Below are 23575 nucleotides of genomic sequence, written 5' to 3'. Positions count from 1 at the left end.
AGTCGAAACGTCGCTCAGTAAAAAGCAGTAATTGTATTCCATAGAATTGTGACCTGAAGACAATTTACGCTAGTTCTTGTCAAAACTTCAAACATTCATAACTTCGCTCCGAATAATGTAAGTTGATTGAAATTTTCAATATATTCATTTTTCATTATCTATTTTTGAAGTATTAAAACAAGAACGACAAGCTGTTTATCTATATTACGTCTCATTACGTCACACTAGATTACGTCACACTAGATAAAAACAGAATATTATTTTAATAAAAAGCCCCACGCCCCCTTTTGTTTTTGCCTTTTTTTTAAATACCTTCACTACAATAAAAATGTTTCTCGGGATTTACACTGTTTACGATAATATCCCCGTCTGTTTATTTGTCACTTCTCTAAGAACTTACAATATTCTTCATTTATATACCCTTATTTAGGGTTCTCGTATACTACGCTTACTCAACTAATCTTGATTGCGTTTGAAAGGTGGTTTGGGGGGGGGGGGGAATTACGATTCAAATTCAAAAAAGGTCCGGATGTGGACCGATCGTTTTGGAAAATTAAAATTTAACTGTTTCGGGGCGTTGGATGGTCGAAACCACGCTCCTTTAATCAGTGACATACCGTATGATGATCTAAAACACTCTCATTGAACCATTAGGCCACCCAGCCCAGGGGTAGCGCTAATATCTATGACGTTAGTTGAATATGATATTATTGAATTCTTTGGTGATCGATATATCATGTCACTATATTATTCCGTTTGTTTGCATAACAAAACTCTTATCAGATAGTTTGATTTCCCTATACATGTAAAGGTGACTCAAATATACGGTTGCATTACATCACAGACAATGGAGGTAATGCAAATTTAGGTAATCGGTTGCAGTCGCTAACGTAATTAGAGACTCCATGATGTATATGAAAATCAATTCTAACGATACTACAGTGCAGTCAGAAATATCTAATTATATTGAACTTTGAAGCAACAATCGTGTTAATTCTTACATGACTCCCTTTGAGGATCTTATATAACCAAATTATTAATTCGCAAACACTAAACGATAATAATGAATCTTGCTTTATTCTAATTAAAGCGTCAAGAAGACTATGCTTCAAGCAATGGTTCTAAAATATTTTCAAAACTGTCGATGCAAGAAAAGTTGGTTAGAAAAGCGCGGCTGTCCGCTATCGTTAAATGCGTTCGTCTAATTTGATGTTATACATTTGGAACTACGATACGCGATCATGGACGCCAATAAAGCATGGTCGTCAAATAGTTGTTGCTTTACTCTTTTTAATTATAATATGCGTGTATTAGTCAGTTTTATTGAACCTCTTATGACTATGAGTCTTAAAAAGATTTATTTGTTATTTTCTTCGACACAGACCACCTACAGTTTCTCCTATCATCTTTCCCATGCAATGTGACTCCTGGTGCCTGCTACATCTCTTCATGAAACGTTTTTCATGACAATTTCTAGTCTGTGGGGTTCTTTTTAGCACAAAATATCCACAAATCAACCGGCTTATCCCTCTGTGTAGTACAACATTATATAAGATTTTCAAAAGAATTTGTGGTGTGTTTCATTTCTGGCAAACACATAATCATAGACTGTGGAACATACCAATTTGCCATACTGCCCTTTATGATCCATAGTGCTGATCTAAAATATATGTGTTATTACTAACCCGAGGGAACATATCATTTATATAATATTATATATTTTGTACATGGACGGTGATATTTATTTAATCAGACAAATTAAAGATTAGCAACAATTATGATCAAACAGATGCCTGGAATAAAGATATATAAATATAACAGGCGCATCAAAAGATTTTACCCTACACTTATAGCTGGCGGTGATTTGTTCAAATTCAATTTCCACATATTGTCGTCGCCTCTGTCTGTACGCCCGTCTACAATTTGTTTGTGGACAATCTACAGGTCACAAGTTTTATCCGATTTTGGCGAAACTTGAAATATATTATAGGTTTATATCCCAACGATCCCGGCTTCTTTCCATATTGGAAGTATGTAGCTTTTAACTTCATGAATTATGGTCCTTGATTGTACAAAAAATCATGTTTTAGCTTGTGGTCCGCCTAGATGTCACAATTTTTATTCGAATTTCAAAACAGTTCAAACATATCACCGTTACACCATAATGACGGCTGAGTTCGAATTTCGTGAAAATCGGACCGAAACTGCCCGACAAAATGGCCGATCTAGGTACGCTAATACTGTAAAAGTATGTAATACCAAGGTTGTTAACCCTCTAGATGTAACAATTTGTATCCGATTTTGATGAAACTTATGTATGTTAACAACCCAAAGATCGCGGTTCCTTTCGAAATTCGCGCTTATCGGGCCGTCACCTCCAGGATTATTGCTCCTGATTGTACGAAAAATCCATTTTTGTAGCTTGTCGACCCTATAGAGATCACAATTTTTATCTGATTTCTTTTTTTAAAAAAAGGTTTTAATATATCACTGTTACACCATAACAACGGTTAAGTGTGAATTTAGTGAAAACCGGACCGAAACTGTCTGAAAAAATGGCCTCTCCACGTACGCAAATAGTGTACAATTATGTAACGCCAAAGGTAGTAGATCCTCTAGAGAGGTCACAATTTTTATCCGATTTTGATGAAACTTAACATATATGTTTATATCCCAAAGACCTGGGTTCGTATCGATATTTGCGCCTATCGGACCGTAACTTCCTGGATTATAGCCCCTGATTGTACGAAAAATCTTTTTATTTTATTATAATTTTTTTAGTTTGTCCTATGTCTATCTCTTCTTTCAAAATCTGGGCGTATCTTTAATCGATTGATTAGTTTCTCAGTGGAAATACACGTAACTTACGCTATAATGTCTAAGCTACGGAAACTATTATGGTCAATCAAATCAAAAAAAACTAAAAAAAAAACCCAACCCAAAACACTATGAATATCTCGTAATCAGAAAATTTTATGTTTCATTTGATTAAGCCTAATGGTCTTCCGTACTGAGTTGACGTGTATTTTGAACAATAACCTGTTTTGTAGTTAATATAACAATATCTGTAATTCTTGTATTGTATTATGTTATTAATATAACAAATCCATGTTGTATGTATTCATCTGGAACTAATCAGATTTACCTATCTAATCTATCAGTGAGTTAGGTATTTCTTATTTTACTGTTGGTATCGTCTAATACATTTATCAGTTCATTCTTATACGTACCCCAATCCTTGTTGTGACACATTGGCATAAAACCAGGTGAATTTGTTTCTCATTTCCCCGGCTTTTTTTTTTAAATCATATACCGTAGTTACTCTGTATTATTCCGTCTCGTTTCGTATATACAGCTGTAAGGTATAGAATCAAATTTTAGTTGATTTCCCGTATGGCCGTTAAAAGTTTACAAGGAGACTTTTTAATATCTATTATTTTTTTTACCGCAGTTTCGTTTTAAAATAAGCTAAAATGTTTCACACCGTTTACGAAACTGAAATTAAATGCAATGAAACGGAGTTTTACAAATGATTGATTGCATGATATGGGGTTTTACGTCCTGCTTTTCTGCACCAACTGGATATTAAAAACTGGTATACGTCTAAGGTCTAAGGTGACAACGCCTCGACAAGACCGGCACATTATCCAGCAACATCTGCAAGATCCCAAGCTGAAAGCTTTCCATACTGCTACGGCATGGGTTCATCAGTTTTGATACCGTGCCTCGTCGTCTACGCCTACGGTGGACACATTCTGACTAAAAGTCATCCCTCATTTCCAGTGGTGCGTTTTCACTGCGTCTTAGTATATATTTCGCTAAGCATTTTATGTGTGCCTCCCTGTGTTCTTATATACCGTAACCCACTCACATTTGTGTTCTTATTTATAATAACTACAGTAATATGTATGTACCTGTTCTCACCTTAATGTTTGATAACTTCTCTGTAATATAATAATCTGTACCGTAATAAACTTACAACAAAGCACTGCTTTGTATCGCCCTAATGAAAACTGTATATTTCTTTCTCAACGTGATATATTAACGTGCATAAGGCTTTTCGTTGTGTTATTTGTGTGGATTTGGTGGTTTGAAATCTTCATTATGTATATTATGATGTTATGTAGGTTGGAACATTCCAAATTTCGAGAGGAGTTGATTCGGTTGATGGGATCGGATGTTATCCGGTTAAATGACAGAGAATGGAACGAAAGATTTCATCGTCGAATAGAGGAGGAATATCATGTAAGTTTTATGAATTAAATTATATTATACGAAAATTAGGACAGTTTCTTAAATTCAGCCCTTAAGCAAAACTCAACAAAACTGGTTACAGAAATCATTTGTTAACACCACAACCTGAATTTGGTTAAATGATTTCCACCATTTGTGTTTTACTTTTATTTAGTATTTCAAACTTCCGATTATCAATGATACAATTCGGAGAAATTAGTCTCCATTTAACTAATATTTTATATCAATCGATTTGTTCGGTCTTACTAATTGTTTTGTCATTTTCACTTATCCGTAAGTTTGTCAACTTTTTTTTATGAAATCATTTAAATTTTGAATATGATGCGCAGCATATGTATATCTATAACAGATCGTAACTTTTTACATTTTATGATGCCTTGGACGATATTGACAAAAGAAACGCGCTTGTCAGTGACTATTAAGGCCCGATTTGTTCATTTATCATTTATGATTAGGGGTGTACCCAAACAGTCCAAGCGACAACGAACCCATTCTGGACGGCCCGTCGCAGAATATTAAAATTACACTATCACACAAGCGATATCTACTATAGAATGTATTATTGGGTAATAAATAAAGAATCTCCTACCAGTCTTTTTTGATATCAAAAAAGACGAGTAGGAGATTTTATGTATCACCCAATCCCTTCTTACATGCACAAATAGATAAATATAATTCTTTGCTGTAGATTTCACTTTTACTGAACATTACGACGTAGTGATACATCATTTTTTGACAGCAATTCAACCATTGCAAAGTCCTTTATATTGACCCAGTGTTTCCATCAAGGTCAATTGAATAATAATAGTTCATTTTTAATATAAAAAAGTTACTTTTAATAATAAATGAACTGTTCTTTGAAAATAAAAAAAAGTAGTTCCTTTTCAACTGACCAATCAAATTCATGTAAAGCGATATCTTCTAAGTAGATTATGAAATTTATCACACAGGCGATATCTACTATAGAATGTATTATTGGGTAATAAAATATTCTTAATCATTTTTACTTTCATCAAATTAAATAGTATGGTAATAGTTTGTGTAATATTCTGTATAAAATAAACCCACTAGTCTGTAACTCTTTTTCTTTGCTTTGTGTTCCTATTATTTCATGATACGAATCCACAATCTATTTCTTTACAATCAACACATTGTTTAAAACCCTTTTCCACAGATTCCCACGTTACTACGTACCCTATAAATACTAACTACAAAAGCACATATTGTAGGGCAAGTGAGACTAAATCATGTATTGAATGCTGATTACTAGCAATGGCACAATAAAATCAGCTATACATGTACATGTATGTTGAATTGTAATTAATAGTATATCATGTATAGAAGTAGTAGATTATATATTAGAATTGAACATGTTGAATGGTAATTATATGTTAGTATTGTATTGAATTGTAATTACCAACTAGTGTTGAATGGTAATTTTTTGTGAACCGAGTTGTAATTGCTAGCTAGTAAGTTATTCATTATAATTGAATGGTAATTACTTTTAAGTTACAACTTAATTCCTAAACATGATACAATTGTGCCATTTCACTTTCCTGGCTGTAGTTTTCAAAAATTGTCCAAATACGTGGAGTTTATCTCGAATTTTCATTTTACTGGAATATGTGAATTGAACTATATCAGCTATTTTAGAGCATTTCAAGGAATAGAAGTCTCGGTCTATGAGTAAGCCCGTATTGGGCATTATATAATATAAATCCAAACACATATATACAGAATAATGTAATTCACCACGATTATCTCTCCTCTTCAATTCATAAGAAGGAATTCGAAAGAAAAATAATTTCTTCTTTGAGCGGATAACCCCCAAGAAAGTTAGCCTATACAATAACTGTATTTTAATAGATACATGTTCAACCAAAATAAATCTTTATATATTTCCAAATAGATGATTACATCCAATATAAATTACAGATCAGTCTATAATTGTAAATTTATTCAAGTATATAATTTTATAGTCCCATGTAGGGTTGACCCTACTCGCAATTACCAGTCACTAATTAAATATTTAATTAATATGCATTATGTAAGATTTAGATAAAGAGCTAGCCGTTCAAAAATAGATAATGAAAAATAAATATATTGAAAATTTTATTCATATTACTTTATTCTGGGCGAAGTTATGACTGTTTTAAGATGTGGCGCATTATATTGTTTATTATTGTAATAACGGTACGTGACAACCGATTATCCATTTTATCGTTAGATCTTTAACTCCCATGGGTGTTCTAATCCCATGGTCTAGAGAGTTGATTATAGGCTTGAAATAAAAAAATGTCTAAATAATAGTTTATATAACATTTGAAGCCAAATTAAAGACTTACAATAGGCAGATTAAGCTATTACATAATATATCTTTAAATTCTGTATTTGAGATCAAAAATATAAATACATGTACAGGTAGATTGTATAAAGGTTTTCAATCTTGTAGAGAACATTGGACCAGAAGGAGAAAGCCCTAGCTGAAGCTGAAGAAAAAAGAATAAGGAAACTGAAACTGGAAGGTTTGGTACCAATGTCTGATGATTCTGATTATGACCATTACCATCACAAAACATCTGCCAACAACCGCAAAAAACGCCTAACTAAATCACATAAGGTAATTAATTTCAACATCACCGTTAACAGCTTGTCCGCGAGAGCACCATGCACGGGGTGAGGTGGGGTGCGTGGAAGGAAAGGGGGGGGGGGGGGATAAACATTGTGTCATTAATTTGGACCAATTTTTTTCTGTGAGATGGTAGATCGATTTAATTGATGACGACCTGGGAAAGGAAAATATTTTTTAACAGAAATATACGCAAAAAATGATCTATTTTAGCATTAAATTTGGATGATCTGTTATTCGGACAATAACTGATTTGGGGATTAGTGGGACCACTGCGGCTACTTATACAAATATTGAGAGGCCAAAGTTGAATGATACCAATAACTAGCAATCTTATTCCTAACAAAATAATAAGATAATAATGACCGGAACAGGCATAATGAGAACGGGAGAAATAAATTAAAACCACCAAAAATTGGAATAAAATGTTCCGTTTATCAATACCCCAAATGAAGTATATGTATGGACATCTTTACAAATGTAATATATTCCATTTAATCGTTAGCAAGGGTGATTTAGACTTGAACGAAAGAAAGAGAAAAAATGGGTTTAACGTCCACTGGACACAAGCTAGGTCATTTTGGGACTAAAATATGGTGATGAATATGTTTGGACTTCTTTTAAAGTTCATATATTCCATTTAGTCGTTATCAAGGATGATTTTGACTTGAGAGGGAGAAATGGGGTTTAAATTCCACTCGACAAAAGCTAGGTCATTTTGTTAGCAACAGTTTTATTCAATAATTCGCTTGCGAGAAAAGAGAGAATCCAAGAGACTGGACAGACAACATTATACCGTGTTACCTACAAGCTTGTAATGGAAACCACACCACTTTATTCCTATGACAAATCCTATGACCTAAAGCGCACGTGTTAGACCACTTTCGACAACTTTCACGAATTTCCAATGCAATTTACACATAGTAATATTGTACGATTATGATATAGCTCTCGGATTAAAAACCACTACGCTGTCAATAGTAGCGGGAAGGTGGCAGAAATATCTACAGTACGTTTCGTAACTGGAAATGTTCCGCGGAAAACTGGACAACCGAACTATTAGCCCACGATCACAAACTGATTATCACCTTTTTTTTCATGGTTGGTTACTTGAACGTTCCTCGTGCCAAATAGGTTATATCAAAAATATTTCAGGATTCAGACCGTGCTTGCTCACATCTGTATTTAGGATTCGATCATTGTATATAAACATTTGGAAGTTTCAATGGAAAGGTATTGAAAATCAGGAGATTACATACCTTCCACAATAGAATGCCCCGGAGAAGATGACGTATAATAGACCAAAACCAGCACTACAAAAATGAGGTCCCAAAACTAAGAGCATAGGAAGGCAGGTCAGAATCTAAGTAAATGAATATTTCTAATCAAATATAGGTATGTGCCTACACATGAACATAAACAGTTCATATGGGCGGCTTATCTGACGGCCCCATTTCACTCGCAAAGAGATACACTGTCAAAAGTGAAAATGGACGTTTTTGATTTTTGTCTTAATAATGAGTAATTACTCCACCAATCCTCAGACATTCAGCAATTCGTCGTGGCATGCTCCTGATCAACTATCCAATCACGATTTGGGACAATCTGGCCCACTCCTCTTGCAGTGCCACGGCCAATTCTTGTAGTGTTGTCGGTTGACGTTGACGAACACGTCTCCCGATCATGTCCCAGACATGCTCTATAGGGGAAAGGTCAGGACTCATGGCTGGCCAAGGCATATTGACAATATGGTAACGCTGGAGGTAGTCATTCACGACACGAGCGCGGTGGGCACGGGCATTATCATCTTGAAAGATGAAACGTCGACCTGCACGTTGAGCAAAGGGCAGAACTATCGGTGAAAGGATGCGGTAACGGTAGTACACACCAGTGACCCTTCCTTAAAGAATATGCAAGTCTGTTCTGCCAGTTATGGTGATTCCACCCCACACCATAACAGACCCACGCCCGAATCTGTCATGCTGTCTGACGTTAACGTTCGCATGACGCTCATTTACACGCCTCCAAACACGAGCACGCCTATCGATGAAATCCAGAGTAAATCTGGACTCATCTGAGAACATTATATTCAGTTATATTGGTGACTTAATCAGTAAGTGAATCACCCGAGTGGAAAAATCCAAGTAGAAAAGTGGTCCCCGGTTATTAATTCGCTGATTACACAATTTAATAAAAACATCTAATTAAGTCAGTCAACAACACTCAGTGGTGCACAGCACCGTGTGGGACAGAATAGTAAGCCATGTACTTGGATGTATGCATATTCAAGGAGTTGTCCCCGGGCATCACCAAATCCATGTGCGCCACGGTCACCAATTACACCTGTAGCTTTTCGGCTTAACATTTTATTGGACCGTACATATTCAGGTGTCAAACATTCCACTCAAATTCAGAGTGTATTATTTCAAGGTAAATAGTCATAGGAAAGGGGAGATAACCACGATTAGAATACTGGCACATTCAGTTATTTTTATGCGCTCTACACAAAATAATTTGAATTGCGAAAGATTTTACCCTTTATAGATGGATGATTTCTTTATGATTAAAGCTAACATTGTTTACATTTCATTTCCCTTGTTTCCTCGCATTTTCTAAAACGGGGATATCTTTCATAGGAACTAATTACTGTATAATAGAATATAATTTCTATCATGTATGTAGGTGTAGTCGTAGGCGAATCAATTTCCTTACTTACTAACTTCGTCATGTAGTGAAGTAAAATACAATTTCGGTATTTAGGTCACTAACCTAAACCACTCTTAATCGTAAAAAAGGCGCGACATCTTTAATCGAAATTTACATTTAGGTCAAACAACTGATTGGTCTAGTTAATTTACATCTTCAAGTAAAGGTCTCTTTTTATTCCATCTGTTCAACGGTATGATGCAGGTTTCAAGTTTCAAGTGTCCATACACCATACAAAATATCAGACGAATCCAATTCTACATTTTATTTTGTTAATAAGTCAAAGACGTTTAGCTCATTTTACTATAGTATAGCGAAGACTACGTTTTACGCAGTGGTATTTTTTATCGTTCAGATTTGGTCAAAAGTATGACTTGGATGATGATGGGTTTGGCAGAAGTTACTAGTTGCTAACAGTAAACCCATTGCTAACGAAAATATAGTTTCGCACTGCACACGCAACATGTACAATAGTAAGTTCAACAAACCAATGTTAGATTGAATATGTCCTATATTGAATTGGCATAAATAAATAATTTTAATTTTAATTTTAATTAATTTTTAATTTTTATTTGTTGGTCAGATGAAAACCATTTTTCATATCAAGTTATATATGAACCCGCTTTATGAGCTTTAGCATTGGTTTAACTAGAAATATGTGTTGATACCCCAGAAAAAAAAGTATAGATCGATAGCTAGTGCAGAAGAAGTGTCATTACATGTTATATGAAATAAGCAAACCCTGTCTCGTGCATGGTGCTGCTCATTGCGAACGGTTAAATCACGATTATTTACTGGCAAGAGCCCAAATAATACGAAACTGTGACCTAACCTTTCAATTAAAGTGTTTAAGAAAACACTGGGGAAGTTAAACTTTAGTATTTATCACATGTCGGAAGAATCACAGCCCCGTCTGGACAAACTATCAAACGACTGAACGATCTCCATGTTTTAATTACATAAATACACGAATCGATGAAAGTTTTCGTTTGAGTTCCGTCTGCATTAGCCAGGTAGGTGCAGACAGTCACGACGTTAAACTTCATACATTCATTCATTCATTTTGAGCTACAATGCTGTATCTGTGTGGACCCAGAAGAAATGAAATGAAATGGTGTTTAACGCCCTACTGTTCTGTCCCGAACTGGGCTAATGAAGACGGAATACGCCATACAGTTTGCTATGAGTGAAATTTTTCTCGGACGGCAGCACTAAGGTCTACTCTTACATCGAATTCCATTGTAAAGGGATCTTTTACGTACACGCCAGTGTGTACACGGGGCCTTGTTTTTTCGTCCCATCCTAAAGACTAGACAGCTGCCCTTGTCAGGCCCGCCGTCCTGCATCACTGACAAGGGGGAACCACGGGAACTACGCCGGAAAATGTGAATGAACTTTCTCGGCCAATGAAGGGATCGAACACCCGACCTCCAGGGCGTGCCAGCATCTTACCCACTTAACCACCGTGACCCCCTGGACCCAGGGTAGCCCATCTCATTTCCCACCCCACCCACCCGCGCAAAATTGCCATATGACATTATTGTGCACTGACGAGACGCTAAACCCGTATGTAGTTGTATATTGTCCTTGCCCCCGTCCGCCAGAGTTGTTGTCCTTGGTCACTTTAAAAATCTTGTGGACGCTCTAGAGGCTAAAGTTAAATTGAAGAGATGATGAAGCCTGTTGAGTTTCGATAATTACTTTGAAAAATCTTGTGAACAGCTTCGAGGCTAAAGTTAATATCCGATTGACTATAAATTTATACACAGGTTATACACAGGTTTAAGGTTATGAGACGAAGACGTCAATTGCTTTTCAATGATTTCCGATAATTACTGTCAGAGTTATCGCCCTTGATGACTTGAGAAATCTTGTTGACGCGTTATAGGCTAAAGTTAATATAAATTTATACACAGTGTTTAAGGTCATGAGACAAACAATCGAAACAAATTTTAATGATTTCTGATAATTACTTAATGGGTTATTAATCGTAATCAGATTTTACTGTGTTGTAAATGATTTCATTACTGACAAAAGAAAAAACATGCGACAACCCTTGTTGACAACCGGACGACTTAGCTGGTGTGGGCGTATGTTTCGTTGCCTGGCAACCTATCTTTTTTGTCTGATATGATTTCGTAATCAAAGGAAACCGTTCTAGCAATCCGTGTATAAGCCATAACATTGGACAGTAATTTAGTTATTTCATTTTGTTTTTCAACCAAAGACCTCGAAAATCAAGTTTTTTAGGTTTGAATGATTAAAATTATATCCTTTGGCCTGCAGCTATTTTACCTGATTGTCATCAGTCTGGCCCAGTACATGCAGGCGAATGTGAATGCTATTCTTTACTTGTGATCTAGCTCCTATTACTATTAAGACAGCGCATATAAGGCAAAGCCAAATAAATACATGTCGAATGAAATTTTGAATGACATCCCATACAAGGGCGTCTGTATCGATTTTGTTGGTAGGGGGTGGGGGGTGTTAGAAAGAACGAGACCGACTAATACGAGTGATGCAGCCATGAGCCGATCACCGCAGTTGCGAGCTTTCTATTGGGTCCGGGGGCATGCTCCCACTGAGAAATATGGATTTGGGGAAATGTGATTAAAGTGGGCATATAAAACTCTTTGGTAGCAAAAGTGTATCGTGTTGAACATACTTGGCTCAAATTTAAATAATAAAATTCGCAGTATTTTAGTTGAGATTTATCCGTTTGTAGAGAAAAGAGTCTGACTTTTAGGGTTCATAAGTTCAACATTATATCATTTAAAATAATTATTTCCTGGGTACTAGTTTCTATTTGCAGTGGCCAAAAAGCCTGCCTTATTGAAACACACACCTGAAACACAAAATTAGTGGGTGTATTTAAAAGATAATGTAAATTTCATTACAATTCTGGTCTGACAATAAAGCCCGTCGTACACGAGCAAATTTTCTTTGACAAATGGAAATTTGAAACACACACCTGAAACCCAAAATTAGTGGGTGTATTTAAAAGATAATGTAAATTTCATTACAATTCTGGTCTGACAATAAAGCCCGTCGTACACAAGAAAATTTGCTCGTGTACGACAGGAAATTTGCCATATTCTCATTTGCCATATGAGATTTGACAAAAGCTGGCATGCATAGCTTTTCGTCAAATAAATGTGTCAAAGATTTGGAACTTATGCCCGTGTACGATAGGCCGTCAAATAAATTGCTGGCTTCGTACACGGTCAAAGAACATTCGAAGAGATCGTCAAAGAAATTTGTCAAGTTTTCTTTGCTCGTGTACGACGGGCTTAATGGTTGCTGTGGCCATTCTATCACAATCAGACTGGTCAAATTTGAAGATTTTCAACAAGTGAATAAAAATACAAGGGTGACACAAAAAAAAAACGTTCATCAATAAAAATCGAATAACTTCCAAAATTTTATTTAGATTAACACAAAAATTCAGCTACATTAGGTTAAGTCTATGTAGCAGACAACTCCAAAGTTTCAAGTCTGTACCACAAAAACTCTTTGTTTAACTGGCGCTCAAAAAATGTGCTCTAAATGAGCTCCCCGGTGCTGCAAAGCACATTTGGATCCGGCGGGCAAAGTTCTCGATGACCCTCCTACATTCTTCCCCTGGGATCGCTTTTATTGCTGCTGTGATTGCTGCCTTCAGATCAGGTATAGTCTGGGGGTTGTTGCCATACACCCTGTCCTTAAGGTATCCCCACAGATAAAAATCTGGGGCGTTCAAGTCCGGTGAATGCGGCGACCACTCCGGGTGACACCTGCGGCTGATCAGTCGGTCATGGAAACGCTGTTGTAGCCATGCCAATGTTTCGTTTGATGTGTGGGGGGTGGCACCATCCTGCTGGAACCACTGGAGGTCCCTGACGACCCCTCTTCGTTATTCAAGTTTAGGTGATGAACGCTTTTTTTGTGTCACCCGGTACTACAACTTATTAAACTCCCTATGGATCGTAAATAACAAATGGTGATATATTCTAAGAAAATATATACAGGACAGGCTGATACTGATATGACTGAGGACAGGCTAGTTTTCATACACGTCTTTTTGCGAAGAATGACACGACAAGACGTTACAGTTATCAAATCAGCCCAGCAACCGCGAAAGTGCGCTACACAGCATATATTACACGGTCATACGAGTGTATGGACATTAATTTTATCAACCATTATACGCAATTCATTTGGAACCTAGTTACTGCTGGAGTTCAAAATCAATTAAAAAGTACATAAAAACACGTATATTATCTGTCACTCGAGCCGACATCCCTAATCGTCGAGTTGCCGGTTAGGGAAACCCTTACATTTTTATCCTGTATGCGCCCAATGGGTGTTTATCAGGGATCCAGTATTTTATGGTAAGACTGGATGTTTCTACTTTCCATATATACCAAAATTGCCTTACTTCTAATGGAAATAACCACCCGATAAAAACTTTTGTTGGAAAGTATCTTTAAGTATTTGGGATTTTTCCCCGTCTATTTTGGCCTTTTTTTGTTTTACCTCATCAATCTGTCGTCTATGAATAATTGTGAGACCGACTGCAGTGAATGCACTCCAATATATTATGTTTGCTGTGGTGGGGGGGACGAATGGTTAGCACTTGCGCTTTGTATCATAAGGCCTGTCATTGAGTCAACTGGTGTGGATACCATTCCCCGGTTGTAAGTGACAAGGAGTAGGGGTCGCCTGTCCAACCGTGTGGGTTTTCTCCGGGTCTTCCGGTGTCCTCCCACTGCTAAAGACCCCTACGCGCAACCGATTTATTGAAATAAAATATGCTAGTCCCGATAGAATGGGAGTACATGTGGTTTCTTTACTTTTCTGCACCGACCGGGAAACGTGGAAATAGTGAAAAAGACGGAAGGGGGAGGGGCGGGGCATTCCAGCGTATGCCCACTGGTTCCTTAAGATGTTATGCCCCCCCCCCCCTTTTGTTACAGTCTACCGTAACACAAGTCATTTATCTATGGTACGAATTTTTAGAATTAATTTGGGAGCCCCTTTAATATTGAGTCTACTGCATGTAGCCTAGTCAGCCTCCGCCTTGATCCGGGCCTGGTCATGTCATGTAATGTAAATCATGACGATATGGTCAAAACGGATGTAAACCAAATATTCAATATTCGCTTTGGTCAGTAATTGTGTTAATAGATATCATTGGATTCGTATTAAGTCATAATTAGTCGGTTTGATTTTATTTATGGCGATCAGGTGATTTAGTATATATATATGAAATAAGTTTAAAAGTCCCAGTTTAAGTAATATATAACCCAAGTTTTGTTTTTCAGAAGCAAAAGAAAAATTGTCAGCAAATTTCGAGCCATAGCTATGATAATCATCAAAATATATACCGCCCAACAGAAGTAAGTGGTATAAGTCTATACTTAAAGATATTAATTTTATTGTTTAATTTTAATGTTGTGTGACAGTTAACCCAATTCAGTTATAAGTCTAATGTGAAGGATATCTTAATTAGTGAGCGTGGGAGTTTTCTTAAATGAAAACAAGTCAATAAAATAATTCGTCCAAAAAGAAGAAACGCACGAAATGCCAGAAATAGTGTTCCATTTAGTAGAGTGACTTTAAAAACCTGTGAAAGCTGATCAAGTGGTAATAACAAAGCCAATATAATAGCCCAAGTGTGTCATTTCGAAAAGTATATTTAATTTTGTAGTGACGGTAACAGGAAAAATAACAATCGGTAATTTAATACACCATGCCATGGTTTATTCTATTAAACTTCCAGGACGTTTGTACACAGATAGAAGTTGTCTACCAGAAAGAACCCGTGCAGATGTCTGAGTCCAGTGCGGAATCCATCCAAAATAAATCCAGATCTCCTAGTGCAGTTTCTGAAAGAAATAACGTACGTAAAGTCATGTTATGAATTGAAACGTTACTTAAAGATACATTATGTAAGATTTAGATAAAGAACTAGCCATTCTTGCTATAATAGTTCGAAAGTAGATGATGTAAAATGAATAATTTGAAAATTTCATTCAAATTACTCTATTGCAAGCGAAGATATTATCCTTTGAAGGTTTGACAGACGTGTGCAATAATTTCAACCACCGTACTGGTTGATCGAAGCTAAGTCTCAGTCTTCCATATTTGATTAAATCAAAGTATCGCTGAACCATTCTAATCTATTTAATATCGGAGAAATCTGATGCCATCGAGAGTTGATTAAGGCCTTGATCAGTCTAATTAATACTTTAGAAAACATTTCAGGCCTAAAGAAAGTCCTGCAATAGGCAGATTTAGCTCTTGCATAATGCATGTGTAATGGACAAATCTCAGCTAAAGCTTTAGTCCTACGAGTTACTGCAAACTGGACCTATAATGATGCGTTTTAATATTTTCAGCATGAATAATTTTAAAGGGGGGGGGGGGATCCCGGACAAGCTGAACTTTGACGGCCTAACAATTATATGGTTAAAAACATTTCAAAATCAAGAAAAACTGCAAATGTAGGAATATAGTTTACGAACTCCATCCATTTTTGAAGTATTGAGAGTCGCAACAGTTTGTGCGAACTTCAGGCGCTTTCATGCGATGCAAGTAGTGGGTCTATAATTTCTAGAAAAAAATATTATATTCTATTTATTTAGCAGTTAAATTGGCAATGCATATCTTGAATAAAAGGCTGGCACAGTCCCTCAAATTTACAAATAACGTACATGACCTACCTTCCACATGACTGGGTCACCATCTTTCTACCCAGTCGCTTCCCGTGCTCCTTCCTTCCCGTGAGACTTCTATGCGACTTGTCGGTCAACACTGATGCTCGGTTAAATGACTGTTAGACGCATTAGTACGAAAGCCCAGAAGGCTCATTCCAAATTCGAGGTTCCAAATTCCAGATTCCAAATTCCAGATTCCAAATTCCAGATTCCAAATTTGCAGCTGTAGCAAAAAAAAAAAAAAAATGCCAGTCCTAGGATACCGAGTAGCAGAGTAGCTCACTGCAGAGGAACTTTGCCCCAAACTGTTCACATCTGCCGAAGCAAACCCGAACTGGAATATTGTTATTATACTCTAACTGATTAGTCAAAAGCAAAAACCTGATCCGATTGGTCGGATCAGATTTGGAATTTGGAATTTGGAATTTCGCATTTCGAATTTGGAATCTGGAATCTGGAATTTGGAACGGGTATTTATCCGGCCCAGATAGGTAAACTAGAAGTAATTACATGTAGTTGTGTAAAATTACAATTTATATCTAATTTGTTTAAAGGGACGATAACACTCTTGCTGGCTTGACAGTTCCAGAAAATAAATAATAGCCTTATTCTAAGTATTAGATGTTTATGTGTCCTACCTGTTGTGTAAATTATCCATTACACCCTATTTTACTTGTCCAGAGGGTTCGAAAATATTTTAAAATCCAAGTCAAATTTGAAAAGGTTTACGTTAGGCTTTTCAAATCATTTAGTTGAATTTTTCCAATTTTTTAAATTAGGTGTGTTAAGATGAAATTTGTATCATCAATTAATTGGAATATTGTAAAATAGTACAATTTGTTGACTAGAATAAAGATTGGGACATAATATTCATTTACAACAGGAGTGGTATTGGGCCTTTAATTGAGGGGGGGGGGGGTGCGAATTTGCTATTTTATCGGTAAGACATGAATTTGGAATTTCGCATTTGGAATTTCGCATTTGGAATTTCGCATTTGGAATTTGGAATGAGCCTTCTGGGCTTTCGTACATTAGCCATGCCTTTGTCCATTGTTTATCGCAGTTTGATTACCGTAAAACTTAGATAATTAATAATCTGATTCACGAAAATTTTACACAACTCATTCTATTTTATTTATTAATAATAAATGTTTACCGTATGTATTTGGTAGATATTAAATGACGTGGTGCCACGACCTACTGTTATATCCATTCCAACTCTCTAGGGTTGTTAGACGGGCACATCAATGTAGACGTTGCTTGCCAGGCCTTCCGTCCTACATCATTGACAATGTGGGGCCCAAACCGGAAAATAATTGTACAAATTTATAAAACATGTATAAGTTATGCAATTACGTGGATTGTTATGTCTACTTTTCCAGAATCGTGTTCTTCTGTTAGTGAAATATGTTTTATTCGTGCCAGAATTAGGTCATCATATGCTTGAAATCTGTCATAAATATGACAAACTGTTGGATGTTATATATCCGTTTCCGATTTAGCAGCAGTGATGTTTAAATCTCTAATAAAAAGAAACACCCCGTTCTTGTCGTTAATTAACAAGACCATATTCTACCAAATTTTTAATTATCCATGATATGTAGATATGCATATCTATAACATATCTTTACTTTTTGCAATGCCTTGGGTGCTATTGAACAAAAAACGCTCTTATCGAGATGAATCCATATTTTCAGCATTCGTTCTTAGACATCAACAACCATCTTTAACGTCAGTGTCCTGCTACGAAATGTAATGGTATATATTATTGATACAACTTGAATGTAATAGCACAATTAAATACATTGATTTCGTTTTTTAAAAACGGCATTTATGGAAATAAACGTGATGATTTTTTTTTACCCAAGAACAAAATCAATAATGTAAATTTCAAACTAAACATGGATTAAGCACGAAACTAGCTTTTAGTAATTCTGAAGAGTTTCTTTGGAAAAATATTTAATATAATTCATTTGGGTACTTGTAATCTCAGCGATTACACCATAGAAGAAATCTGTTTGCCGCAACGTTAACAGGGGGTGAAAGAGGAACTTCATTGTACAGGAACATTGAACACTCTTCAGGTCTAATTGTTAGGCTAGTGGCATTCACCATACCAAAACACCAGAATTAATAATTGTTACCTTTGCCCTCACCCCCACCCGGATGTCTTTTACGTCTCGCGCAAGTTGGCAAAGTTATATAATCTTAAGGGTATTTGATTCGAGAATTCATGTTCTTTTAAATTTTCAATTGGATTCCAAGGTCATGTTTCTAAAAAGAATTAGGAATGCTGGCGGCTGAAATTGAAATAGGTGATTGCCCATGAACTCTTTACGACACACAACAAGTTTTATTAGCTCATAATTAACAAATTTATCACCTTGAAGAGACAAATATCGTTGACATCTTCTTCTAATGCAGCCTATGTCAACATATTATTTTCTCGCACGTATAAATATAGCCGCGCCACGTTCCGATTTAAGTAACCGAAAAATGATTGATTTGAACATTCCGGTGAAGTGTCGATAACCACGAAGTTTAACACTAGGAATCGGACTATGGAATGGCAAGTTGACTATAGTTAGACGCTAGACGTGACACGACATTAAACTAATGAATAAAAGTCATTTGTTGTGATCAATCCTGAATTCTATAAAGTAAATTTCACTCCCCCGAGATCTCAATTTATCAAAACTTCCAAGAAAAAGGCGGCTATATTTAGCATGGAGACGTTGTGTGTTTTTATCAAGTAAACGAGACGTATTTAATGTCTTTCCTTTGAACCACCCGCTACCCCTTACGTCGCCATTAATTGAAAAGGATATAAAATTAAAGACAAGCCAATGATTCCTTTGTCTCTCTCTTTGTATGATAAATATTGATATTTTGGGGGATTTGTAATGATGCTAATGCTAACACATGTATATTAACTTAATGTGGATATTCCACAATTGTATATTTTCTGTATTGTTCTTTATTGAGGTCCAGAACATTCCGATTGTATTCGAATGTCGAGAAATTCTGAATTTCATTCGTTCGTTCAAAAAACATTTGAATATTTACACGTTAAAATAGATGGAGCTTAAAAGTCTTTGATCCCACCGATCAAATTTAAAGTAGCTAAATCTAAATAGTATCCCTAATCTTTGGCATTAAATTCAATAAAATCATATATTGGTCATTTTTAATTAATATTGCCTCTTGATATCCATTATTTAAAGACACAATGCAAATTTTAAAATCAGTCTGCGACGTCGTTTTTTCTTTGCTCTCGAACGCCATTTGTGATTAGGCGCCTTGGTGAACCAGGCAAAACGTCGGTGCCGAAGTGAAATATCAAACTGTACTTCCTATATAGACATGAATAACCAGGCGCAAAAGAATGATATCCAGTTTGGCCTACTCACGTATTTCGCCAAACATAACTGATCAAAAACTTACAATATAAGAATAATTGTGTGATATTCGACTCATTTCGTCCATATTATGTGCCAAAGAATAAGATTTAGCTCCTTTGAGGAATTATTCAAGTTATGTCCAATTTGTCAGCTCGGCTTCTTAGTAACTGGTATTTGAACCTCTTAGTTGGTTCTATGCCTAATACTATAAATTTTGTTTGGTATTTTAGATTGAAGAATATAAGCATGGTATGTCAAAGAAATTTAAAGATAGTAAAGAAATGAATGAACTCTACCAAGCAGAGGTAATTTTAGATAGCAACTACGGTCGCTTGAGTTTAAATCTACATGTACAACAATTTGAGACCCCGTCTTCATTCAGAATTCGAGATATAATTTACAACAATTTGAACAATTCAAAATTCGAGATATAATTTACAGCACCCACAATTTCCTTGCACATATGGAATATGAAAATTGACATACTGGTATATTGTATTAAAACAGGGCCCTTATTCACGAAAACTTAAACTAAGTTACAACCGAAATTTTAAGAAATACTGCAACCTCATTGGATATATGCAAATTGATTTTACTGGTCAGACAATCGAATTGCAGTATTTCTTAAAATTTCGATTGTATCTTAGTTTAAGTTTTCGTGAATAAGGGTTGGGATTAGCGCTAGCCCTGTTTATATCTCGTGACCTATGACGAAATATTCAGCTGGCCTTATCAATTAGCACTATTAACAAAGTTAGTGCACGTGATTGTTGGTGCCATTGTAGATTAGGGTTAGGGTGATCATTGGGGCTAGGTCCAGGGAGAGGGTTGGGATTAGCGCTAGCCCTGTTTATATCTCGTGACCTATGACGAAATATTCAGCTGGCCTTATCAATTAGCACTATTAACAAAGTTAGTGCACGTGATTGTTGGTGCCATTGTAGATTAGGGTTAGGGTGATCATTGGGGCTAGGTCCAGGGAGAGGGTTGGGATTAGCGCTAGCCCTGTTTATATCTCGTGACCTATGACGAAATATTCAGCTGGCCTTATCAATTAGCACTAATCGGGGAATAAAACAGGCTAGGTGGCGTTGGCCTACCGCTTCCGGAGTTATACTACTTTCAGCCCGTGCAGCGCCGGGTCATCCGCTAGTGACATGTTAATTATTATTTATATATTTGATTGCTTCTATAATTTGGGATTAGCGCTAGCCCTGTTTATATCTCGTGACCTATGACGAAATATTCAGCTGGCCTTATCAATTAGCACTATTAACAAAGTTAGTGCACGTGATTGTTGGTGCCATTGTAGATTAGGGTTAGGGTGATCATTGGGGCTAGGTCCAGGGAGAGGGTTGGGATTAGCGCTAGCCCTGTTTATATCTCGTGACCTATGACGAAATATTCAGCTGGCCTTATCAATTAGCACTAATCGGGGAATAAAACAGGCTAGGTGGCGTTGGCCTACCGCTTCCGGAGTTATACTACTTTCAGCCCGTGCAGCGCCGGGTCATCCGCTAGTGACATGTTAATTATTATTTATATATTTGATTGCTTCTATAATTTTGTAAGTAACTATATTTTAGTTGCCCGAGTGAAACATCTCCATTTTCTATCTTGAAAAAACTGGTGAATGTGAAGTTAAGTTATAATTTCAACAATTTGGTTTCCTATAGCGAAAAGTCATATACAAACTGTCTATTTTATAGTTTTTGTCATTATATTTGCTTTCAGAGTGTCAATGGACTTTATTCGATGGCTGAGAAACTGGTTCTTCGTTAAACTGATTTGAGACTTACTGGTGAATAACGTTAGAAAAAGTGCAATATCCGATTGACAAATGGATAACGTGATTAAGGAGGAAGTGATTATAATATTGTTTTGGTATTTTAGCAATAAAATAGTAATACCCAAACGGAAATTACATTGGTGTTAGACTCAAATTGTTTGATCCCTGTCAGTAATTTCCACACTGCTTAATATCTCTAGTCAGTCTAGTGCCTCCATTGTTTCGAAAACCACCTGTTTCAAAGTTGGAGTGTGTTGCAGATATGTTTTTTGCATCAACAATTCCAATTAAAAATGAAAATATGTAACCATCTCTCCATCGACTTTCTCAATACCCGATACAGTTCAATCGCCGATACTGAAAAATATAATAATTACTATGTACTTAACCAAGACAGAAAAGTGTATTTGAAGTCATGTATATCCCGTTTGTCTACAAATATATTGATATATTATTTAAAACAGAGCAACAGACCATATCTCTATGATAACCCCATGATATGTGACGCATTTGAATAACCTTACGTATAAATATTCCGAGCTCATGTCTAGGCGTCTTTAGATTCAGCTGTTTAGGTTTGTTTGCAGGTGTCTAGGGATGCATGAATGTTTTGTGGACTAGAACTCCGGCATCGGATTTCTGATGAAACAGAAACTATGATTTCTGACATAATGCGTCATTTGCCTTTAAAGAAAGCTAGTGCTATAGAAAGAATGCTGACTTATTTTCTTAGATCATGAATGTCCAACAGTGTGACATTAAAACATGTCTGATGCTGCAGGGTCTTAAAGTTACAATTTCATATTTTCTAAGAAAGTCAAAACATAATTATTTCTATATGTCTTTTGCTCAATAGGTTGTCAACTCACTATTATACGATCATTGGTTATCTTTCTCACACTTAAAAATCTTCACACAGGAAATAATAACACAATTACCTCCCAATTACCTCCCTTGTTTTCCTATTCCCCCACCATGGAATAGCTATCTTCAAACGTTTGAATTTGAAGTTGAAAATGATATTTTTGCCAATTTCTCAGCTGGCAATAGTGAATTATAGGATTAATAGGATTATTCCTTTAACAAGGTAGGACTGTTTATAGATACTATCTATTTTAGGGCTTTATTTTAATACATTTTAAAAATATCACTTAAAAATATGAAATTGTAACTTTAACAATCTGAGTATTTCTAAACGCAAAACGACCACAAATCCAAATCAATGTAACCTTAAAAAATATAATGACATCTTACAGGTAATTCTTTAAAAAGAACACTAAAATAAAACCAAAATGTCGTCTTAAATAACGAGTACACGGGTTTAACTTCTCGTCCACACTTTACGATAATTTCTGTGCGAGACACATTACAGCAATAGGTTACGGCACGCAAAACCTCGGCCTTCTACGTGAAATAAGGCGCTACGTGAAACAACACACTAAGTATTTGCTAAATATGTCACGGGAAACATTTGTCACCGTGCTGGTACTTCAGATTTTACAAAAGTTTGGATTATCTACATACAATTACAGGACCGCGGAAAAACGACTTGTACTCAATGCTGCGAAGTCGGATAGACTTTGAATGAAATGGGGTTTAACGTCCTACTGTTCTGCTCCGACTGGGCTAATGAAGACTGGGGATAGACTTAAGACTGATGTATCAAGGGCGCCACGGTGGCTAAGTGGGTAAGACGCTGACTCGCTAGCCTAGAGGTCGCGTGTTCGATCACTGCATTGGCCGAGTCAGTGGTGCAGGCTGGAGAGCTGTCTAGTCGTTCGGATGGGACAAAAAATCAAGGCCCCATGTATACATTGGCGTGTACGTACAAGATCCCTTGGCAGTTGGATGTCAATAGAGGAGTAGACCATGCACATAGTGCCGCTGTCCGGGCAAAATTTCTTTCCTAGCCCGCCTTCATTATCCCAGTCGGAGCAGAACAGTAGGGCGTTAAACCCTCATTTCATTTCTGATGTATCAAGTTCAATCACATATATATATATACTCTTCAAAAAAGTAGGAGATATTGAAATGCAAATACCTATGCAGGTTGCGATATGATTAATAGTCATGGACACTTGACATGCTTTGAGAGTAT

The 23575-nt window shown here is 36.2% G+C and overlaps 1 protein-coding gene across 2 annotated transcripts in view; it reads left to right on the top strand.

Moving 5' to 3' along the window:
- Positions 1-21612, top strand: part of LOC126826618 (alpha-1,3-mannosyl-glycoprotein 4-beta-N-acetylglucosaminyltransferase C) — a 51688-nt gene extending 30076 nt beyond the window's left edge. For both annotated transcript variants that reach the window (XR_007682678.1, XM_050555962.2), the window contains 6 exons: positions 4128-4245; positions 6707-6874; positions 14893-14967; positions 15351-15470; positions 19919-19993; positions 21423-21612. The gene's annotated coding sequence lies outside the window, so the exon portion shown is untranslated. The remainder of the gene's footprint in view (positions 1-4127; positions 4246-6706; positions 6875-14892; positions 14968-15350; positions 15471-19918; positions 19994-21422) is intronic.
- The last annotated feature ends 1963 nt before the right edge of the window (positions 21613-23575 follow it).

The sequence above is a fragment of the Patella vulgata genome, chromosome 1 (assembly GCF_932274485.2).
Source record: "Patella vulgata chromosome 1, xgPatVulg1.2, whole genome shotgun sequence".
Classification (NCBI taxonomy): Eukaryota; Metazoa; Mollusca; class Gastropoda; family Patellidae; genus Patella; species Patella vulgata.
Note: the sequence above shows the minus strand (reverse complement) of the source record. Positions and strands in the feature narration are given on the sequence as shown.